The 24691-nt window shown below is 42.6% G+C and overlaps 1 protein-coding gene across 25 annotated transcripts in view; it reads right to left on the minus strand.

Annotated features, from left to right (window-relative positions):
• The window catches only part of PIP4K2A (phosphatidylinositol-5-phosphate 4-kinase type 2 alpha), a 485936-nt gene that overhangs the window by 142759 nt on the left and 318486 nt on the right, over positions 1-24691 (minus strand). The window contains exon 1 of one of the 25 annotated variants that reach the window (XM_079913302.1): positions 2673-4841. The exons of the other annotated variants lie outside the window; for them this stretch is intronic. The gene's annotated coding sequence lies outside the window, so the exon portion shown is untranslated. Of the gene's footprint in view, positions 1-2672; positions 4842-24691 lie in introns of those variants that run through there. 25 annotated transcript variants of the gene reach the window in all.

Raw genomic sequence — 24691 nt, forward strand, 5'->3', positions numbered from 1 at the left:
CAGTCAGTCACTGAGGCATCAAAGTGGCCCTCTCACCAGAGTCTAAATAACAGCAATGATACGAAGATTTATTAAAAGGAGGCTGAGTGTGTCCCACGGTAGAGTCAAATACGACAGGCCACTAAGGGCTCTTAAAACAATCTAAAACTACTAAAACATACCCTGCCACTCTGGTACTTTTAGGTGAAAAGCTGACCAGTAATTATGCTAAAATAGATTTTACAGGGCCAGGACATCAGTTAAAACTCCTCTAGGTTTTTCACTCCTTTTAAACCAGTAGGAATAAACGATACAAAAAATAATATTTGATTTTAATTGCTTGACTTTCATTTCTAAAATGTCTTTATTTTGTCACAAACGCCTGAAAAACATCAGGTACATCCTTCTTAGCCCTGCCGATCCCCCCTTCAACAATACATAAGAAATTAAATATCAGTTATGGGACCTCAGCAAAGAACCAGCACAGGCTCCACTTTCCCAGAGCAATCCCATTAGTTTACACATCAACATAGGCTGGGTATGTGTGTGTCCTTATGTGGACCACCAAAATAAATCCACATAGAAGATGGGGCACACTGAGATACTGTTCTTAGTGGCTATTTCCAAGACTTTCTGCATTTCTTTCACTCTGTTGGTCTGTGGAAAATAGTCTTTTCTTCCACCATAGAATATTATGAAGCTATTTTTAAAAATGTGCTTCGTATGTATTGTCCTGGAGGGGGTCTGCATTTAAAAAAAAAAAAACCCAACCCCTGTCAGTACTAGCTGTAGAGTTGAAAATAAATGAATAAAATAACATATTTTAAAATTCTCTAAAATCTTTGTAACCTTGGCTTAGGCAATCATTTCTTAGATATGACACCAAAGGCAGAAGCAACAACAACAAAAAACAGATAAAACAGACTAACATCAAAATTGAAAACATTAATGCTGCAAACAATGCTATCAAGAAAGGGAAAGAGGGCTTCCCTGGTGGCGCAGTGGTTGAGAGTCCGCCTGCCGATGCAGGGGACACGGGTTCGTGCCCCGGTCCAGGAAGATCCCACGTGCCGCGAAGCGGCTGGGCCCGTGAGCCATGGCCACTGAGCCTGCGCGTCCGGAGCCTGTGCTCCGCAACAGGAGAGGCCACAACAGTGAGAGGCCCGCCAAAAAAAAAAAAAAGAAAGAAAGGGAAAGAAAACCCACAAAATGTGAGACAAGATTTGCAGAGTACATCTCTGATAAGGGACTTGTATCCAGAAAGAATTCTAACTCCGTAATAAAAAGACAACCTAATTGAAAGATGGGCAAAATATGTGAATAGAGATTTCTCAAAAAAAAAAAGATATAAAAATGGCCAATAAGCATATCAAGACACGCTCAACATCATTAGCCATTAGGGGAGTGTGAATCAAAAACACACTGCACACCCACGAGGATGGCTATAATCAAAAAGACAGTATTAAGTGTTGGCAAGGATGCAGTGAAATTAGAAACCTCATACATTGGTAGTAAGAATGCAAAATGATACAATTGCCTTGGAAAACAGTTTGGTAATTCCTCAGAAAGTTAAAGTTACCATCATGACCCAGCAATTTCACTCCTAGGTATATACCTGAGGAAAACAGAAACATATGTTCACCCATAAACCTGTATGTGAATGTTCAAGTGGTATTATTCATAATAGCCAAAAAGTGGAAACAACCCAAATATCCATCAACTGATGAATGGATAAATAAAATGGGATGTATCCATATAATGGTATATTATCTGACCAGAAGAAGGAATGAAGTACTGCTATATGCTACAACACAGATGAACCTTGAAAACATTATGCTAAGTGAAAGAAGCCAATCACAAAAGGCTATATGAAACTACAGACAAGAAGGAGATTCATGGTTGCCTACTGCTCGGGATGGGGGTTGGGAGGGTGATATGGTTTGGTTTCTTTCAGAGGGGATGAAATTAGATTGTGATGATTGTTGTAGAATCCTGTGAATATACTAAAAGACACTGAATTGTACACTTTAAATGGTACTTAAGTTGTACATTTGTATGGTAGGTGAATTACAGCTCAATAAAGCTGTTAAAAAAAAAAAGTTTGCTGTAAAAATATTCTCTAACTAGCAAACCTAGAAATAGAAGATGAAGACCTTGTAATAAATACCTTTGAATTATGTGAATTTTTTATAATCCACTGAAATAGGCTGCTGTGGTCATTAAAAACCATGTTTTTGAAGTATATTTAATGATGGTATAATAGTAAACAAATACAGCAGAGTACAAAACTACATATAATTATAATTTTATAAAACAAGAATATATTTGTAAAAAAATGAAAAAAGGATTCTCTCTAGGATGGCAGAATGGTGAGCAATTTAAATACTGTGCTTTAGAATTTTCTATCCTTTTTCTAAATTTTATCCAACAAGCATACATTATTTTTACAATCATAAAAGCAGCTATTTAATTTTTCAGATGAACCACATGCACCAGGAACGCAAGCATGTGACTGTAATTATTATTTAACTGCAGATCCTTTATTAATATCGTATATTAGAGAATATTTTTCCCTTTCATTTTTCATAGTAAAAAGTCGCATATATCCCCCAACTTTTCCCATTGGCTAATTCTGCATAACAAAGCACTCCAAAGTATAGTGGCTTAAAACCACCACCATTTTGTGGGCTCACAATTCGAGAAGGGCTCCACTCCGCTCTCCAAGGTGACCCCACTCTGACTTCTGGGTCTTGGTGATGGCTGTCAGCTGGACGGCCTTCCTTCTCCCTCCTTCACCATGTGAGAGCCCAGCTCAGGCCTCTTTTCCTGGAGGCTGGTGGTCAAGAGGGCGAAAGCGGACTGCAGGAAGCCTGTACCTGCAGCCACCGAGCATCACAATCCCCATATTTCACTGGTCAGAGCAAGTCAGATGGGCCAGATTCAGAGGGAAGAGCACAGACTCTGCCTGTCGAGGAGAGAAGCAGTACGTGACGCAAGAATGGGAGGGATTGTTGGGGAACCTGTCTGCAGGCAGTTTGGAGACACACCCAGAGAAACCCATTACCAGTAGAGTCAGCCCTAACACAACAGATAAACTTTGTATTTGGTGAAAGGCTGCTATCTGGCCCCTATTTTCTTTCTTTTTTTTTTTTTTTTTTTTTTGCGGTATACGGGCCTCTGTTGTGGCCTCTCCCGTTGCAGAGCACAGGCTCCGGACGCGCAGGCTCAGCGGCCATAGCTCACGGGCCCAGCCGCTCTGCGGCATGTGGGATCCGGGGCACGAACCTGTGTCCCCTGCATTGGCAGGCGGACTCTCAACCACTGCGCCACCAGGGAAGCCCCTGGCCCCTATTTTCTACTGTTCTTGTAAGAGATGCAGTCTACTGAAAAAATGCTGGCCCCTTCATTTGATAAACAGCCCCATTCCATTTGCTAAAACTTCACTATTTAAAAAAAAAAAAATCACAGAAAAAAAAGAGGGAAAACTCGATTTTAGTCATATTTGGCTATAGCAGAGAAGATAGTAAATATTCTAGGCTTTGTGGGCCATACAGTCTCTGTCTCAACTAGTTGACTCTGCTTGACTGTAACACAACAGCAGCTACAGGCAGTATACAAACGAAACAAGTGTAGCTGTGTTCCAATAAAACTCATTTATGGACACTGGAATTTGAATGTCATATCATTTTCACCCGTCATGAAATATTCTTGTAATTTTTTTAAACCATTCTTAGGTTGTATGCAGAAACCATGCTTGGCTCAAGGGCCATACAGAAACAGGCAGGGGGCCAGATTTGGCCCACAGGCTATAGTTTGCCAACCCCTGCGCTATAGTTGATTCAAAAGATATATTAAAATGCCAAGAGAGGAAATACTCCGCTGAGTACCTTATACACACACAGCCACATGCATTTCCTGTGTAGAACCTTCAACCTGCAGCTACCAAAGTTCTCACTGCCCTCAAACTGCTCTACCGAAGAGCCGTTTTACCTTCCGTTCAACTTTTCTCACTACTTTAATTCTTGGTTTCTTTTCTTTTTGTTTTGCTACTGACAACAGTAAGGCCTGTGCTCTTCCTGTGTCAGCCTTCCAACCTCAAGCGAGCCCACCTTGCCTTTATTTACTAGAAAATGCCAGCAACCTAAAAATGACAAAACTACCCTATTCTGGTTATTTTATTCCTAGTGTAGTGTTTTATTCAAATGATTAAAAAAAATACTGATGATCACATTAACAGTATCCAGGAACATAAAAAAAAAAATGTGCAGGCAACTAGACACTTGTCAGTTTAGCTCAAAACATACGAAAGGAACAAACAACGCTCTTGGTGATGGTATGGTGGCAGGACCAAGCTGCCAGGTACAGAGGGAATGACGGCCTCTAAAATACTAAGAGTATCTGCTCTGACATTGAACCTGCCTCGTCTGTGAACTCCTCGCATTTGAATCTGGCTCTTAGTCTTTATTCAGTGAGGGACAACTCAAACCTGACGTCAGCTAAGGGGTCAACATACCACATTAACCCTTGTTTGGAACACTTGGCATTCTCACCAGGCATCTGAAGAGGCACAGATGGTCCGGTAATCTTTAAATATGCATGATCTGCCTCTGAAAATGCTGTCAGCGCCCCTGCCCCAGGAAAGGAGCAGCGTTCCATCATCTCCCGTGTTACCTGCAGTCCTTTTTTCAAACAAGACTGATCGTTTGGATCCTTCAGCTTTTTTTTTTTTTTTTTTTTTTTGCCTAGCAGAGGCCATCTCTGATACCAAGATAAAAAAAAAACTTATTTTACATGATAGTACAGTACAAACAAAAATGACGAGACTTTATATTGGATCAAGTCAGTAACCTTATCCTATTCAGTCCCCAACCTTTCACCAAGGGAGCTAAGAGATGACAGGTTACTGTCTATGACCTTGACTCTCCAAAGTGATGCTAATACCACCACAGAGTCAAGGCTTTCCTTGAGGATCTTAATACTATTCACATTTTACATTTGTACTTCATTACCTAGAGTCTGCCATCACATTTTAAGTCACCAAAGAGACAGGCTCCACATGTGGGGCGTATTGATCCTGAGTTTTTCAAACACGGAGGTGGGACCACTGCCCGGGGCCTGAGTCAGAGCTGGGTTTGCTCCCGCCCCTGCTCCTCCCCACCCCCCCAACAGTGTCTGCTCAGCCAACTGGCTCCCTGGGCTGTTTTCTCATCCGTCAAACGTGAATGATGACCCATGCCCTCTGACCTCTCAGGGCTGTGTAAAGGTCAAGCCCGTGACAAAGGTACAGCTGCTTTGTAAACGTTAAAACAAAAGCTATTTTCTTTTATTATAAACCTTCTTCCTCAAGCATCAACAACTAACTTTTGTTCAGGTCTGCAGGGGCTGGGAAAGAAGTCAGATGAGCCTATGTTTTTGCTTTGGTTTGTAATCACAGTTTCATCTTTCCAGACTGAAGAGTCCTTTTTGATTTTAATTTCTTCTCCTGGTTTGGTAGGTCTTTTAGTTGTTCCTCTTAACTCTTTCCAGCGCTCTTGTAGCCCTTCTACCAAATAGCAACACACACACACACACACACACACACGGCGCGCACACAAGCGTGCACATGATTCAAAGCGTAAGATCTTGAAATATTTATAACTGTCCTGGAACCGCCCAGCATTTCCTGGACGTCATCGGCTATAACAGGCAGCACATGAGCCAAATACCTGTTAGAAACAGTCTGAATGATCCTGAAATACAACTTTGGAGCCCGATGACTGGCTACATATAATGTAGGCTCTTTTTTTGTAGTGGTTCTAAATGCACTGCCTTACCGTTTTCTTTCTGTACACGATGTAGTAGCCTGGCTTGCCCACTCCTACAGCTTCAGAGCTGGGGCAGATCACCTTCAGCCTTCTCTTCCCCATTGGTTTGTTATTTTCCTATCTGAAAATGCTTAATATCAAAACATAAATTCAGGCAATCTCAAAGATATTACAGACTGGGTCCCCTTTTATTAAAAACCAGCATCAACGTCTGTGATATTAACAGTCAACACTAAGTATCCTTTGTCCTGTCCCTTGTTTCTTCTCTCACAGCCAGTCCCTCCACTTCTTTTGCCAGAGGAAGCTGTAGAAAAACTTTTAAGCCTCTCTCTCTGTGCCCCCCACCCAAACCCCAGCTTACAGCCAATGTGTTTACCATTATTCTTTGAACTGCACTTGTTCGTGTCATTATACCCTTTTGTGTACATGTTTATAATAATATATATATATATACACACACATACCAGCTCTACTTATGCCCTTAAAGATATTTCCTACCTCAAAAGGAAACTATATTAGTGAAACATCATTTATGTCTATCAGAAAACTGGAAGCTCCCTCCCAATATACACTATCAGCTCAAGCTCCCTGTTATCAAAGGGATTCCTGGTCTACAGGACACCAGAGTCACCTGGGGCATCATCCTTGGAAGCAGAGTCACCTGCTGAAAACTGTTACGATGTCTCTGGTGGATGGCAGAGGGACTTGTAAAAATACCCTCGAGTTCTTTGAAAACTTCTGGGAAAGAGCCCGGTCTATTACTGCTGTTTCCTAGCATTTCACTGCTCGGCCAAATCATTTCAAGTTGTGCTCTGGTGGGTCCTTAGAGCATTTCTTATGCCCATCTTGCTCGCAGCTGTTTCTCTTTAGCCCAACATGTACAGCTGCTTGACTGCTCATACTGTCGGCTGTTTCGGCAAGTGTCCAGCCTCGAAAAACAGCGGGTTAAGAAGGATTACTTTCATGCTCGTGCAACAGATGCAAAGGAAAAAACTCCTCGTTACTGGTGACAATCTTGTCGTTTAATGTCAACTATGGCAGATAGGCCATGTGTACTTTTTTTCTGGAATTCTCAGGTTTACATTTTCAATAGGATTTTGATTCTTAAAATGGTTCTGCTTTCATTTGAGAGTGTTTAAAGACATGGAATGAAAATTATAATGTATAATGACAGCATAAGAGATTTTATGCCTATAATTTTTAAGAGGAGTTTAACAGAGTACCTGTGCATATTCTTCAGTTGATTTTCTTTTATTTACCCAGTGATTTTTATATTTAGTATTGGGTCAAGTACTTACTGCTACATAGGGACATAGGCAGAATGGGCTAGGACATAAGTCCCTACTTCTCTGAATCATAATGTCAACTGCAATACATTTCACAAGAAAAGTGAGTCATTAAAATAAAATTTTTCCTTGTGAATTTTTGGTCATGATACAGAATCAAGGCCCCAGGGTCAAGAAAGTTAAAACTTGACCCTGTACAAACAACGATATATAAAATGAGATACATGTATATATTGTAGAGCCCAGGGAGTAGAGTTAATAGTTTATAATAACTTTAAATGGAGTATAATCTATAAAAATACTGAATCACTATGTTGTACACTTGAAACTAATATAATATTGTAAAGCAACTATACTTTAATAATAAAAGAAGAAAGTTAAAAGCTACCTAATCCCATCACCTACGTGGTGCTGCCACCCCTGGATAAGGACAGGCCTTGGGGGCAGCCGCTGTCAATTCCAATGCTGGAAACTGGGCACTGCTCAGTTAGCAACTGTGTTCTTGGTCATTTGACACCAGTAATAATTACAGTTTTGTAATAATTCACTTTTTACATAGGAATGTGAGTAGATTCAAGACCACTGTATCTCTTTGCCTCTCGCTTTGATATCCATTCCTGACCGAGGGGTTAGGGGTGGGCTTAAGGCTGGGGGTCAGGAAGGCCACCCAAACCCAATGTGCCCATGGGAGTTGCTCCGGGTGTGAATGTTTACGAGTCTTGTCTACCACCGTGGAAAAAACTGTGAAATGTGCTGACCCAGCAGTGTTGGAGAATTTCAGGAACAGGAAACTCATTATTCCCAGGCAGCTGACTTCATCCTTGGACAACTTGACCTCCTAGACAGTTGTTCTTATCTACCGAAGGAAATCTAATCTCCAATCAGCTCTGTGTATTACATCTTCATCAAACACCACAAAGGAATGGAGGGAGAGGACACGGAACCCCTGGGCTCCTTTCAGAGACTTGAAAAGTGATATTAATAGGTGTCGAAGACTACTTTCTTCCTGGCAGTGATTCTACCTTAAAGAGACAATCAGTAATTGAAGCAAGCAAGCAAGCAAGCTCTTCTTTCCGTTTTAATCTACGGACAAAGGCCAGTGTGGTAACGAGTGGGTTAGCACCACTTTAATATTTTAACTTTGAAAAGGAATACAGCTCACATCTTATTAGAGAGGAGTAAAAGGGCCCACCAAAATGAAAACACTACGACACATTTTCTGACTACGTTAAGGAAGCAATATGAATAGAAAAATTTGAAAATGATCACGTAACACGCAAGAGTTAAAATAGGGTGTCAATAGAAAACAGGATTCTGCACAGACTTAAAACAAAGGACTGCACCTAATAAACCTGTACACAGTCTCAGATATCAAGCACAAGGTTAAAAACCACCTTATAGGATTTACTTTTATATTTCTTCAGTTGTAGTGCTGGCATATGATAGGAAAACTGCACGGTTTCTAAAAGCATGAAGTGTTTTACTCACAAAAGCCGAGGCACTCCTATTTCCGTTCAGTTCTTTACGTATGTGCATGCCTGGAACCCAGAGCCCAAAGATCTGGGCTTATGATAATTTATCCGCACATCTCCAAATAACCAATTACATCAAGACTTAGATGTGAGAAAGGAATCACGTCAGGATTCGGCTACATGTCTGTCTACAACTGGAAAGACACCGACCTACCCTTTTCTCCTTTCTGGGCAAGGTTTTCCTTCTAGGTGAGTTCACAAAGCGGGGCTTGCGGGAACCCTTCACGGGGCTGCTGGGGCGGGGCCCCCTGAGCTCCAGGTCCTTCCTTCCTTCCAACCCCCCCCCCACTCCCCACCCCCCGCCCTTTCTCCAGGCCGCTCCACCCAGAGCCCTTCTTCCCCTTTCACATACCTAGAAATGTTAACAAGCCGACTGGTCTGCAATGTCACTGATCCCTCAGATGAAACAGACACAGGTATTCCTCCATGAATACCATGAAAGGAATATATGGCTTTGGTGTATCTACCTTGGGAAAGTGGAACCCGAGGAAAGCAACTAACGGAGCGTGACCACGGCAAACGGAGGGTGTTGGTACAACGCCCGGTAGGGTCTTCACTGACAGCTCAAGCTTTTCTTTGGCAAAAGCTTTCATGTCAAAAAAGGATGGATCACTCTAAGGACAGCCCTGAACAAGGCCCAAATTTGCTTACTACTCTTTTTGGACAACTGAGCCCTGAGGAGTGTGGAAAAAAAAAAGAGTCTTGTAGTAATTGCTTATCCCTGGAAAATACTGTATTCTAATTATTTCTTTAAATGTGTATTAATCTTAACCTTATTAGCATTACATCAGTGGCAGCAGTAGAATCATAACAATAATATAAAAAGCAGGTAGTGCTAGGCACTGTCCTAGGAGTTTTGTGTATATGAACACATTTAATTCTCAAAACTACCCTATTTGGGGGGCAGGGGAGAAGGACCCTATGAGCTAGGTGCTAGTACTATCCCCCGCCATTGTACAAATGAGGAAACTGAGGCACAGAGAGGTTAATCAACTTGCCCAAGATCACAAAGCTAACAAGTGATGGGGTCAGGATTGGAACCCAGTCAGTCTGGCTCCTAAATCTGAACTCTTGGGCACCGTGTGACTGTCTTTCATAAGTCTCCAATACAGGATCAGGTCCCACTTAAATGATTAGGGTACCCCCTCCTTGGAAATCATTCAACTTCGAAGATTTCCTGAGATTATTTACCATCGTAACGTGTGGTCCACGAACTAGAAGATTTTAAATAAGGCCAACCCTTTGTTTATTATGCAACGCTGCCTGGATTGTAAAATCAATATATATGTATTTCCTCCGAACGAGAAGAAAAATTAACAGCGGGAGTCAATGTAAAACACAAGAGCAGTGGGTATAAATTGGCTGTGGGGTGCTCAAGCAAACACTTCTACCACCCCTGCCCCTTGGTCAGCGCTTGCTCCCGCTAAAGGATTGGAAGTGTCCTTAATCGCCGAGCTCACGTCATCTTATGTGTCCCCACAGAACAAACTGGGAGAGGCAGAGGAGGGGATGGTACTCACACTTGACAAATATGAAAACCGAAGAGTTCTGGGGAGGCCTGAAGAAGACTGGAGGCTCAGACGACGCTGATGCTTAGTGTCTGTTGCCAAACGACAGCCGCCGTCCACACTGCCCACGACACTCCGTGCTCACTAGCAGCGTTCAGGATGGCGGCTGGGATTCAGCTGAACCCCGAGGTCTTTCCCTGGCAACCCGCCCTCAGCCCGACGACATCAGGCTTGTGCCCTCCTGAGTCCTTGTCATCTTCCCTCCTGCTCTGTCTCACAGGACCTTGGAGGTCAAAAACCGGGAGTGCTTTTCGAGATCCATCACTTTTTTCTTCACATCTGTATATGACGGAGCCCCAGGTTTCTCCTCATTCTCTCACACCTTCTCCGCCTTCTCGGGATGACTGACTTCTATCCCAGTAGATTTCTGTGTATATGCGTCGTCGCATGAGAAAGAGGGGGCTGGGCTTTTATTTCCTCCAGAAGGACTTAGAGAACTTTTTGGTTACTGAGTTTTTAAAATTTTTTACTCCTTACTTTTCATCATCAAATATAAGTCCTTACACCGTCATTTGTACAAAATACAAGTTCTCTAACACTTAGAATTGTTCTTTATTTATGTGTGCCCCACCTGATGCCACAAAGGATGAGGTGGTTTATCCATGACTGTGACAGCTGGATGTCATTTCCTGCATTTTCAGTTGTGAGCCCCTGATAGAAAGGAAACGCAGCTCTCGGCAAAGGCTGGACCCACAGGGCTTTCGTAAGTGACTTTCAAGAACACACTTCGAGGCAGCACACGGCTAACGTCTCAGAAATAAGCTTTTCTTCATCACATTTCTAATAATTACTGAAAACGAATTATTGGCATTGTCCATCTGGACCATGTATCAGAAAACCGTCAGTTTCTTAGGCAACAGAAAATAGTCTAAAACCTACACCAGATCATTTGAGGAAGAGCGTAGGCTAGGATATGCTCCTAAATAGGCATATTACGGAAGCTGTGTTTGGATTCTTCTCCTGTCAGGTAGGTCCGTGCTAGCTCTACCCTAAACGCTGTCTTCCCTGCTCTAGAGCTCAGGATTTGGGGGCTTCAGCTTAGTACTGCTACTGAATGCTTCTGAGAAAGAGCCAGGTCCTGCCTGTGACCTTGACTTAGACAGAGATGGCCCTTCATTATGACGGGTCCACGAGTCAGGTTCTCATCTTACATGGTCTTCACTACCTACCTACCAACATACCTACAGTATATGAAACTTCTCTCAGTCAGCGATGTAGAAAACACTTAGCCACTCAAGAATGACTTCATATTGTCACCAAGCCAGACTGGAAAGCTGATTCCTTAAAGCAATCATTTATTCAAGCTTTATCTCTGTATAAAGCCAGACGAGGGGAAGGCCATACACTTGGCCTACATTACTAAGTCCCCGTGTCACATTCTGCCCTTGGCTTCCACTGAAGTCAGTAATAAATAGTTATGCATATCCAATAATTTTAATCCTCTTTTACTCAATCGGGGTCATTCATTTTGTCATTTAACTCCCTTCATAGCAAATTCCCCTCAGAACCAGGGAATGGAAATAAACTAGTATTTGTCTTCCCATTAGACAAGAATAGTTATATAACAGCTTTCTCAGGGCTGCTATGAAATTCAAACCTAAGTCTCAAGTTCAAATGTCCTTAACCAAGACTGCAAAAGTTTATAGTAAATATATATGGCCCTCTCCTTCTTTCCAACTTGATATTTTCACCCCGCTTGCTTTCTGTTTTATTTTACCTATATTTTCATTGTTAAAAGCCTCAAAGGTTTTTGGAGAGCTGACACCTATAAGGATTTCATCTTCATCAAGAAAAAGAGTCAGAGTGATGATACACTGCATCTTGATTCACTTAGAAGGCTACTTCTCAGGAAAGAAGACTCAGTAATATCTAGACGAAGCATATGTGTCTAAGATAAAAGGAAGGAGAAAGAGAAAGATGAAGATGATTTCAAGGCCATATGCTTGGGAAGCAAAAGAACACAGCAGAGAGATGTGGGAAGGAAATTAGTCTTTAGGAAGCTAGTTATCAACAAATCTTCACTAGTCCACATCTGGGCAGCTGTTGGTCATCTACACACTCTCCAGAGATGAATTTAACAAAAACTAGCCTGGTGCGAAGTCGGGAAACGTCGGCTCTATCACTGAGTGTTGTCTCTTTATTTCTGTGTCTGCTTTCTCATCTGCAAAATGAAGCCATTAGGGAAAAAAAAAAGTCGCAAGCACTATCCGGTTCTAACATTTTATGATTTTTGAGATGGAATCTAAGAAATGAAAAGAATCTGATGAAAGAGATGTAAAGCTGGAGTCACTCCTTCATTTACATACTGTACTAGAAGAATCTCCTTAGGGGTGTGTATGGGGAGAGGAGTAAGCAAGACAGTCGATCTACTGGTGCAAGAAAAAATGACCAGAACATCCGTTCATCGTTCTTTTTACCTTAAAAGGAAAGAAATGCATCTTAGATCAACATCAGCACCCTCATTTGGGTTCACTCGCGTTAGATGGCCCTATGTCAAGCGTCTGGTTTATTTACGGTAGGACGTCATCTTTGTGGTTTTATAAAAAAAAAAAAAAAAAAAAAAAAACCTTTAAGCAATGAGGTGAAGAGTGACCACAAAAATATTTTGTACTATACAGAAGTGATATAGTTACTTTATGGCAAAATACATAGAAGAATTTGTTCTAAATTTACTGACGTATTCTATGATCACAACTGGACTGGCAGATTTTTTTTTTCCAGTGAGCTTACTTAATCCCTTCAAGGTAAAGATGAGGTTTTAACAAGTGCAAGAAAATAGCTGCCTTTTGGAAAGAAACATACTATGGAGAAAGCATTTTGAAAAGAGATGTGCTTTTGTATCTATAGAGAACTTAGAAATACTTTTCTAATCTATTTTAACTTTTTTTTTTTTTTTTTTTTTTTGCGGTACTCGGGCCTCTCACTGTTGTGGCCTCTCCCGTTGCGGAGCACAGGCTCCGGACACCCAGGCTCAGCGGCCATGGCTCACGGGCCCAGCCACTCCGCGGCATGTGGGATCTTCCTGGACCGGGGCACGAACCCGTGTCCCCTGCATCGGCAGGCAGACTCTCAACCACTGTGCCACCAGGGAAGCCCTATTTTAACATTTTCAATAAATATAAAAAGGTTTTTTTATTTTGAACTCCCTCATCCTTATTAATATAAACTCTAATACCTTTTGTGAGAACATAATGAAAATAGAAATTTACCAGACAGATTTTAACCAAAACTGTTGCATAACTGGTAGATTGTTTAAAAATGAGAATTAATTTTAGTTAATAAATTTAGCCAATAATGCTCTTCGTCCATTTGGATCAATAAACCTTTGTGAGGTAACCTTTTTTTCAGCTATTCTAAGTTTTAAAACCAAATAGCAAAATAAACTGAATGTAGGACTAGACTTTCAAATTGCTTCCCCGCTAAGTGTTTACCGAGATTTTTAAAGACAATGGTATAAATTCATCCACAGTACCTTCATTAAGGTAAAAAAAACACCCCACAACATATCAATGATAATTTTTAACAAGAGCAAGTTCTTAGCTTTAATATTTATTTTATCTTTAGTGCATCCTTTTAAAATTCCTGTAGATTATAAAACATAAAATAATGCAGTAGTACACACATGACACGTATAAATTAAAATGCAAATGTTGAGAGCATGTGCTCAGATTTTTTCCCCTGATGTGATGCACAATAAAAACTTGGACACCTGGTAAATCTGTGGTAATCACACCAATTTATCTTTGTTTTTCCCAAGCTTGCAAAAAAGTAACAACCTTTAGAATCATTATTTACTTAATCATTTCTCCCAATACAATAAATAACGCCTTAAGTCAAAGGATTTCCTGGGATGGCTCCCCAAAGAAAAGAATCCCTTGTACCAAGCAAGTATATCTAGTTCACAAACAGAAATTTACAAGTTATTTCTGCCTCATCAAATTCAATATGTAAAAGATTTCTTTCCACCCATCACACCTTAGTACGTGTCTTGTTTTTCTAACTGTAAAAGTACTGCAATGAGTAGTAGTGGGGAAAATAAATCAAACTATAAAAAGACAGAAGTAATCACACACAGAAAAAGATATAAGTAGAAAGTGAAAAATTATCTACACTCCCTTCCCTCCTCAGAAAAGCATGTAATATTTTTTAAATGCACTGGCTACTTTCTCACTCAATATTCAAAGTCACCTCTCCATAGTAGAACATTCACCTCCATAAACATGTTTAATAGTTTCAATGTATTTCAATATACAGATACATCTTATTTCACTTAGCCCAAATATCACACTAATGGACATTCATATTATTTCCAATTCATGTACTACTATGAAAGATCTGTGTTTTGGTTTTTGTTTTTTAACGAAACACAGGATAGAAGGTCTCTCCTCAGTTGGTGTATCCAATAGTTTTAGGTAAATATTTCTAGCTTATAACTCATTATTTAGCACTATTCTGCATATCATCAGAACAGTCTTTTCTTCTCATAAATACCAAGTTGAAATGAATTCTTAAATGGTCTTTTGTTTCAGATTTGCAGAAATGGGGATGAATTTGTTCTGAAATAGTATTTGGCCACTCTGGTTAAGTGGAAAACAACAATTCCTTTCAAAATGTTACTGTGCACTGAAGCTTTTTCGAACTCTTGCAAAAATTTTTCACATGAGGAAACAAGGTAATTTTTTAAAACAAAAAGAATATGAAAGATTTATATTCATAATTCTAAAAGTCCTTATTTTGAAATTAATGAAAAATTGATATTGTTTATTTAACTGAAGTCACACTATGTTCTCATTCAACACACTTCCCAAAGCCTATTCAGAATGGTCTGTGACTCATAACACGTGAATAAAGAGATTTCTTTAATAAGATAGAATATTTTCTGCTTTTTGTGTCAAGCATTTAATATTTTAAAATAATTACAGGATAGGAATATTTCTCTCTTAGGTAATCAATCACTCAAGTTAAATATATATTACCATCTTTTATAAAAGGCCCTTAATTTTCTAATTCAAGCTTAAAAAAAAATCAATTAAGGTTCAATTTTTAAACAAATGTATTCCCCAGGGGCTAATTTTAAAGCCTGCATCCATCTGACATAGTCAGTAATTAGGCCTCCCGAAAATTGGTGACTGTATCTACTATTGTCACAACAAAACACATTCACAGGAAGCGGAAATAACAGCTAATCTGGACGGCTCTGGTTTATAAGAATTCCTTTCTTTCTAAGAGTTCTACCTTTGTTCCTTCAACTTTCTTCAATGTTCTCAGTTCTTTTTCTTCCGCAAAAGAGAAATGTTACTTTTTATATTGTGTAAAAGAATTAAAATAGGTAATTTTATTATATTATGAAAATACACGGTATACTCATTCATTTCTGCCGCAAGGAAAAATTACCTTGCTTTCTCCTTTCTGTATACCAGTTATCTAAACAGTAAGGAGCCGGGCACTCACAGTTAAAATCGGCTAAAGCTTCAACCTCCCCTCCCCAGCCTTGCCAGGCTGCAGGATGGCTGTAAAGTCAGCACAGGTGACTGACATGTTTACATCAGATAAGGCCGAGCGGAGCGCACAGCACACACAATCAAGCTCCAAGCCAACAACAGGACTACACACGGGTGATAAAAAGCAAACACATACACTCTGACTGTGGACTCCGGTGGACGCCCATGACATCTTCTGAACAGGTTCATCTGAATCATTCATAAGTCAAGTCTGATGTGAAGTAGCAAGACTAAATAACTAATGACAAATTCCTGACTAGGATACTTCTAGCTGGAGAATTTTGCCTGCCGATAAACGCCATCGGGTTCGGTGTACCATAAGTTACGTAGGGTAGGACCAGTTAAAGTGAGTCAACCACAAACAGTGGATACCACACTGCTTCTGAGATCCAAGGACTCTGCCTGACAAATCACCAACTTCCAGTGACCCACACCACCGTCCCACTCTATGTCAGAGCAAAGAGGAAGGGAGGGAGGGAGGAAGGAAAGAAGGAAAGGAAAGGAAGAATGAGAGAGGAGGGAGGAAAGGAGGAAAGGAAAGGAAAGGGAGGAAGGAAGAGGGAGGAAGGAAGAGGGAGGAAGGAAGGAAGGAAGAGGAAGGAAGAGGGAGGAAGGAAGGAAGGAAGAGGAAGGAAGAGGGAGGAAGGAAGGAAGAGGAAGGAAGAGGGAGGAAGGAAGGAAGGGAGGGAGGGAGGGAGAGGGAAGGAAGGAAGGAAGGGAAGAAAAAGGAAGGAAGGAAGGCAGGAAGGGAAAGGAAAGGAAAGAAGGAAGGAAGGAAGGAAGAAAGGAAGTTAGAAAATTATCAAGCTTTATTTTCAGAGACACTGAGGATTCTAAAGCAGAAGGAAGAACGAAATTGTGAGAAGTGGGTCAGCTGAAAGCGGCTCTCCTTAGAGGGCAGACTCCTCTGTCCGCCAGCCTACCTGGCAGCCAGTCCTCCATCCCCCAGACTTGACGCCCCCATACTGCCCATGTGGGCACCCCTTTTATTATTCTGCCTAAAGCTTCTCTAAACAGAGCTTGAAAAAGTTAGCATCCTCTTAAAAATATATATGTGAAGAAAAATGTATCTTTTTATTCCAATCTTTCCTGTTCAACTTAGAAATACTCAATCAAGACTAGCAGATATGGGCTTCCCCGGTGGCGCAGTGGTTGAGAGTCCGCCTGCCGAGGCAGAGGACGCGGGTTCGTGCCCCGGTCCGGGAAGATCCCACGTGCCGCGGAGTGGCTGGGCCCGTGAGCCATGGCCACTGGGCCTGCGCGTCCGGAGCCTGTGCTCTGCAGTGGGAGAGGCCGCAACAGTGAGAGGCCCGCGTACCGCAAAAAAAAAAAAAAAAAAAAAAAAAAAAAAAAAAAAGAGTAGGAGATGTGGTAAAGGGCTCTCACCCACATTGCTGGGACTACAAACTGGTGCAGCCCCTCCGTGAAACAACCTGGCAACATGTACTGAGAGCCTTAACATATTCATACCCTCTGAACAAGTAACTCCCCCAAAGGGGAATCTGTTCTAAGGAAATCATCCAATATAAGAAAAAGTTTTATACAAAGAGATGTTGATGGCACCATTATTTATGGTAGCAAAGAACTGGAACCAATATACAGGCTATTGAAACTTCATTAGACTTCTAGGCAGTCATTAAAAATTGTCACTGTGAAGAATACTTAATGATATGAGGAAATATAGAGACAGTATAATCTCAAAGAGATTTTTTAAAAAGATATTGGAAAGATACCCACCAAAACATTGACATTGATTGCTTCTGGATAAAATGATCACGGTAATTCTTCACTATATTTGTCAATATTTTTCAAGTTTTTCATATAGAAAATATACCCCCCCCACACACACACACGTCTCTCCTCTTAAATGCCACTGAAAACCATGAAAAGCTCTAGTTCACCTAAACAGACGTAAGAAAAAAGAAGTTCCATATAACACAAAACAAAAATATTCACTGTGGCCTATTTACTGGACCAAATTTTCATTGACATGTTTTAAATCTGTGAATATCTGATGCTGAAACTGCAAAAGAAAAGTAAGTCAAAGGGACACACTAGCTTCTCCTAACCTATATTTTTCATTTAAAATGCCTCTTAAATTTGCTCCTGTCCTCCTACTTTGGCTCAATGTGCCAAAAAAAAAGAAGTGTCTTCTGGGTTTATCACAGTTGTTTCTGAACAGTTCTTGCTATGCCAAAGCATTTGAACTTTTCACCTGAGTGCAGGCAGAGCCTAGTTTATGAATGGGTTGTATTCCAAGTGTTCATTTGGAAGGTGGCTGTTTGTTTCAATGCGGAAACGTATTCCAATTCCTAATGGAGTAAGAGCCGGGGTCTTGGTCCTATGAGGGAGCGGTTAGTTGAAGAGAAAGTTTCTTCTCAGGCTTCTGGGCACAGAAGAAAGCTAGAGCACGGTTTCAAAAAGGTAAAGCTAATTAGCAGCACAGTGAAACGGGTCATTTTGGAACATGGAAACTTCAGGAGTCAGGGAAGACGTGTGAAAGATGCATGAACACCGCAGGCCTTGGGTGTGTGAAAGACGGAGAGGGCAACGTGGTCGGGCTGGAGGAGGATGACTCAGGAAATTCAAGAGTAAAGAAATTAAGTTTCTGCTTATTTAGATGAGTGTCTTCAAATTTTTTAAGACTATGGATGACTCAGTCAGCAAGGCTTCCAGCACCATTCATACCTGGTTATCCCTGGAAACAAAACAATGACAACTGGGCTTCCCTGGTGGTGCAGTGGTTAAGAATCTGCCTGCCAATGCAGGAGACACAGGTTCGAGCCCTGGTCCGGGAAGGTCCCACATGCTGCGGAGCAGCTAAGCCCGTGCGCCACAACTACTGAGCCGTGAGCCACAACTACTGAAGCCAGCACACCTAGAGCCTCTGCAACAAGAGAAAGCCTGCTATGAGAAGCCCGTGCACCACAACGAAGAGTAGGCCCCGCTCAGCGCAACTAGAGAAAGCCTGCGTGCAGCAACAAAGACCAAACGCAGCCAAAAATAAATTTATTTAGAAAAACAAAACAAACAAACAAACAAACAAAAACAATGACAGCGATTGTGTGTATGTTTGTGTGTAGCGGGATTCCAACCTGGGTGTACGGGTATGCAAAATAAACTGTAAATACAAATGTTTCTATTTATAATGCGATAGGTGTTCTTGAAAAACTTTAGGTTCTGCCTAACACTAAAATAGATTTTAGGGAGAACACTCAAAACCTGTGGAAGGCTTAAAAAAAAAAAAACGTTGGGCTTCCCTGGTGGCACAGTGGTTGAGAGTCTGCCTGCCGATGCAGGGGACACGGTTTGGTGCCCCGGTCCGGGAGGATCCCACATGCCACGGAGTGGCTGGGCCCGTGAGCCATGGCCGCTGAGCCTGCACGTCCGGAGCCTGTGCTCTGCAATGGGAGAGGCCACAACAGTGAGAGGCCCGCGTAACGCAAAAAAAAGAAGAAAAAAAGAAAAAAAAAATGTTAAAAATATACATGTCCGTCTTCAAAACTGTTTAATTCCTGAGAAAAACAGAAGAAATTTTACCTTTAAAAATACAATTGTGAAGATCATTCAACACAAATAATATAAGGAACGATTGAGTTTATACAGACTAGAACCAAACGCACATAGACTGGACAGAACCATGAAATTAGTTCTTCCAAGACATTGGACCTGGCCACCTGAGTCAAGCAAAGAGCAAGGACAAGGGGGACAGGTGTCCCGCTGTCCTACCTGGTCTGCTCCTCTGGCCACATCGGGTATTTTTGCATCCAGTTGCTGTTATCTGGAGGCATTAAACAGTGCTGTGCCCAAGGAAAACTGTGTAGGGACCAATTTCTGCCTCGTATGTCAGCACTCCCCACTGACCAAACTTGTGTAAACTAATTTGTGTAATGTAAACACGCACATAGCAAAAAAGCCTGCATGATTACGCATTTTCTAAAGTAGATTCAAATCTGTAAAGGAAACCCCACTTTCTTTTCTTCCATCCAGCCTGACCACCGCGTGAAAGCTTCCTCCAGGATACCAACACTTAGGAATTCCAGATGAGAAGTCTGGGATGCATGACCTGAGAAAAGCAGGGCAGCTGCTAGCACACAGGGCACCTCTGTGCACATCAGAAGATGAACTTCCTCTGTGCAGGCAAATTACAAAAAGGGAGCTGTGGCCCTCTGCCGCGGGTGGTTGGCAGTACTGCCCCTTCCACCCAGGTGCCTCTGTGCAGGTTATGTGATTGCAGTGCCATCCAGGTCCCTCATTCTGGGGTCGGTTAATACAGAATACCTTCCTCAACATGCAGGTGGAAACAAAAACAGAGCATGTTTATTACAGTTACAAATAGCACTAAGCTCTGAATGTTAGGGGGTCCAGCAACTTGCAGATAGGATTTGAATCCTAAATGACCAAGCCCAAAGGAATCAATGTAAACAGAAGCAATTTAAATAGGAATACGTGGGACTTCCCTGGCTGTCCAGTAGTTAAGACTCCATGCTTCCACTGCAGGGGGCACGGGTTCTATCCCCAGTCAGGGAACTAAGATCCTGCATGCCAAGAGGCACGCCCCCCCCCGCCAAAAAAAAGGAATACATGCAAGAGAATGGAAAAAAACAGAACTGTAAAAATAGAAGATGGGAAGCATAATGGCACCTGAGGAAAGGTTCAGCAGGTCCCTGAAAATGACACAGGCTCTTTATGCTTTTTTTTCTTTCTTTTTAATAAATTTATTTATTTATTTTTGGCTGCATTGAGTCTTCATTGCTGCACGCGGGCTTTCTCTAGTTGTAGCGAGCGGGGGCTACTCTCTGTTGCGGTGCGCGGGCTTCTCACTGCAGCGGCTTCTCTTGTTGCGGAGCACAGGCTCTAGGTGCGTGCGCTTCAGTAGCTGGGTCTCGCAGGCTCTAGAGTGCAGGCTCAGTAGTTGTGGCTCGCGGGCTCTAGAGCACAGGCTCAGTAGTTGCGGCGCACGGGCTTAGTCGCTCTGTGGCATGTGGGATCTTCCCGGACCAGGGCTTGAACCCGTGTCCCCTGCACTGGCAGGCGGATTCTCAACCACTGTACCACCAGGGAAGCCTCCTTTATGCTTTTGTACATGCTGCTTACTCTGCCTATGACCGTCTTCTCCAGCCTCTTTGAATGCCAACTCATTCATCAAGATACAACTCAAATAGCACTAACTCTCCCTGGGCAGTTTATGAAGCCTCTGTTGTCTGGAGATCTGTGCACACAACCTGGGGAGAGGGGTCCCTCGTCCAGAAGGATTCCAAGGCTTGAGAACTATCACTGTCCCTCCACCCAGGTGCCACCCAGCAGCCAAGCCTGCACGGCAGGAGACCCAATGGCCGCAGCTGTCTGATCTGATGGCCGCTCTCTCTTTTGTCTCTACCCTTCTCTCCCTCTTATGGAATCTAAAATTAGGATGTAGGGTGACTAAATGCCATCCGAATGGACCTGGATCTGGGGGCAAATAAACATTGTTGCTGTGTGGGGTCTACTTGTACAAAGCAGCTGAGAAAAGACAATATTATTAGAGAAAAGGTTCACGAAAAGTGATGCAAAGATTAGCGAGAAAGCGAGGAAGGAGGAGCTTTGGATCCTGGTCTCTGTTGGACTCTCAACGCCCATCTGTTCCAGGAGCTGCCCCATCACCCCTCCCTGTGTTTTCTTTTAGCTGATCTGACTGTCATTTACAACCAAATAAACCTTGAAGGCAGTTCTGTTAATTCACCAATTTAGCACCTTGTTTACATAATTACATGCCTATCTTCCCACTAGGACTAGGAACTCCGTACAAGCAAAAACTGTCTTTTTCATAATGCTTCCTCTAAGGCCTTAAAGAAAACACCTCAAAAAAAAAAAAAAAAAACCACCCTAAACCAATTACAGGTTATTGGTAGTAGAACTTTAGATATGAAAATGACATTTTACAAAATGAAGTACATCAAATGCTGGATTTACCTATAAATTGGAAGATTTGTGAAAACACCAAAATAGGAAATAACATCATTTCCACATATGAGTAACCTAAGTGCAGATAATAAGAACTCCTTTTGGCTAATAGCCCAAAAGATAACCGTTAATGTAATGGAGAGTGTGAACGGAAGAAAACTATTTAGGTACCCAAACTAGAAAACCTGGGGTCGCCCTCAACTCCTTCCCATCCATTTCCCCCGGGTAGTTACCAAATCCAGCTCAGTCAACTTCCCAAACATCTCTGGGGACACCCTCTCTCTGCCACCACGGAACTGCCCTAGTTCAGACTCTGGTCGCCTCTTACCCAGAGGACAGCAATGGCTTTAGCAGAGTCTCCTCTGGTGGCACTGAGTCCCGTCACTGACCCATCCCTGGGGTGGCCACAGAAACACCCGAGCACCCCGGGGCTCTGACTTCTCCCTTGTTGCCTGTCACTCCCTCTGTTTAGAAACTTTGATGCTGATTTCCATTTCCGCTAATAGGGTGGAACTAGGTTATTCAGATCAACTCTGCCACTGAAAATAGCTAAACATCCTGAACAAAATATTTTTTCAAACATCTCCTTAAAGGCATCAAAGCGCTGAAGAAGCAGGAGTTACCTTGCCAAAATCTGAGTGAAAGCAGAGTGCGAGAGCTGTGAGCTCCCATGGAAGCCACTCGCTCTGACGGCTTTGATGGTCCCATGGGCTGAGAGGAACAGAAGTCGGATCCCCAAGGTGGGGATCTAATAGGAAACCCTTTCTCCGTAAGGGTAGGATCCAAAAGGGTCACAGCCTCAGCGTAAAGGTGATCCCAGAATAAACCCATTCCACCCCCAGGGGACTGCAGCCCAAATGTATATCACCAGCAAGTCCAAAAACTCCCAAGCTGTGAGCTTAGTCTAAAATGGCCTGGGTCTGTAGTGCCCCTAAGCCACCTGGGCCAGGAGACAATCCTCTCTAGAGGGACACACTTTCACTCCAAGACTTGAAAATCCTCCTCGAGTAATGGTTCAAGGCAAATGAGCAGCTCATGGCCAAAATTACCAAGCAAACATGGGAACAAGGCACCATGACTAAGAACCAGCAGAAACGTAACATGGCAGAAAGATACCCCGGAAGACTCAAGGTACTAGTATCATCGCTATTCTCACAATGCTTGAAGAATCTTAAATTTAACTTACGGCACGTTTCTGAACGCTAGAACTTTGAGAGGCATACCTGAGGCTGTTAACAGGCCCCAACTACGGGGAATAAAGCAAAAATGACATTGCAGTGCACTCTTCTATGAAATAAGGTCTCGGATTGTTCAGAAATGCTTTCAAGGCCTCCACACAATTGACTTGGTGAGGTTCTAGGACAGAAGCTGTTGACTCTCCCTGAAACTTCTCTGCCATGTTCACAAGGCAAAGTTCTCGCAGGCGGCTGTGGCCATCGGCTCTTGGTTTGTCATCAGCTTGTGGTTACCCCACATCTCTTATCACCAGCTTGCAGCGAGTCCTCCCCTACTCTCCCAGGCGTTGCTCAACCCGCTCAGCAAACCGCTCTCAACACTCTGCTCAATCCTAGCAGAAACAGAGCTTACGTGCTGATGAAAATTCAACGTGGAAGGGCTCACAGCACACCCGTGGAGCACTTCAGCGGCTCCACTAAGTCATTCAACAGTATTTATTGGGTACCCGCTACATGCAAGCACCGTTCCGGGTGCAGGGAGGTGGCAGCAAATATGACCTGGTCTCAGCTGCTGGTGAGCTGAAGTTATTAACAGGTTCACAGCCCAGCTGGGGGAGAGAAGTAATAAACATGTAAACACCTCCTTTTCCGACAGTGTCAAGTGTCACAGAGAGGATAAGAGCTGTGTGCGAGTGGAGGGGCTTCTTTAGATGTGGTCAGGGAGGCTCTCGGAGAGGGCAACCCTTCAGCTGGCAAAGTAAAATGACAAGGGGCCCGAGGGAAGAACATTCCAGACAAAGAGAAAAGTAAACGCAGAAGCTCTGTGGCTGCTCTGAACTTGGCTTGTGTAAGGAACAGAAGACCAGCGTGGCTGGAAGGGAGAAGGCACAGGGCGTCGTCGGGGCCAGGCCAGTAAGAAGTCTAAGCCACTGGAAAGAGCTCGGGCTTTTTTTTTTTTTTCCTCTTCAAGTTTGTACTTTTTGTTTATTTGGTTTTTAAAAAAATTTTTTTTTGATGTGGACCATTTTTAAAGTCTTTATTGAATTTGTTACAATATTGCTTCTGTTTTATGTTTTGGGTTTTTTGGCCACGAGGCATGCGGGATCTTAGTTCCCTGACCAGGGATCGAACCCTCACCTCCTGCACTGGAAGGTGAAGTCTTAACCACTGGACCGCCAGGGAAGTCCCTCAAGTTTGTTTTTATTTTTTTACTTATTTTTTTCTTTTTACAATGTTTGTAAGTTTCAGGTGTACAGCAAAGTGATTCAGTTATACGTATATAGGGAGGCCTCTGGAAGGTTTTCTCTGAAGAAGTGACAGGACATCATTTACGTTGCTACTGCTGTTGAGAACTGGGACTGAGACAGGGCAAAGGGACCACCCGAGGGACCTGAGGGCCCCTGCCATGTTCTAGAGGAAGAGAATTCATACGGAAAGAGAGAAGTATGCAGAGTCAGAAATCAGAAATGCGGATCAGGAGGGAGAGGTGAGGAAAAGAGAAGGAGGTTGGTTCCTGAGTTTGGGCCTTGAGCACCTGGGTAGATGGTGGTCCATTGACTGAGATGAGGGAGAAATTAGTTCAGGGCATGACGGGAGGTGGGGCAGGGCAGGGAGAGGGAACCAGGAGTCCTGGTGGGGACACATCTGAGGTGCCCCGTTAGGTAGTCAAGTGAAATACCAAATAAGAAATTGAAATATGGAGCCCGGCAGGGAGGTCAGAAGGAAAGATGTCCATTTCTTAACTATGAGCGTGAAAAGCCACGGGACTAAACAAATAAGGTCATGCAGATGAAATACACTCTGTAGTTCCAGAAGAAAACCCTGGACAGAGTCCTGGGGCGCTCTAACATTTAGGGGCTGAAAGAAGGATGAAGAGTTCGATAAGGCACCTAAGGAGTGAAGG

This window comes from Stenella coeruleoalba (genome assembly GCF_951394435.1).
Source record: "Stenella coeruleoalba genome assembly, chromosome: 2".
Taxonomy (NCBI): domain Eukaryota; kingdom Metazoa; phylum Chordata; class Mammalia; order Artiodactyla; family Delphinidae; genus Stenella; species Stenella coeruleoalba.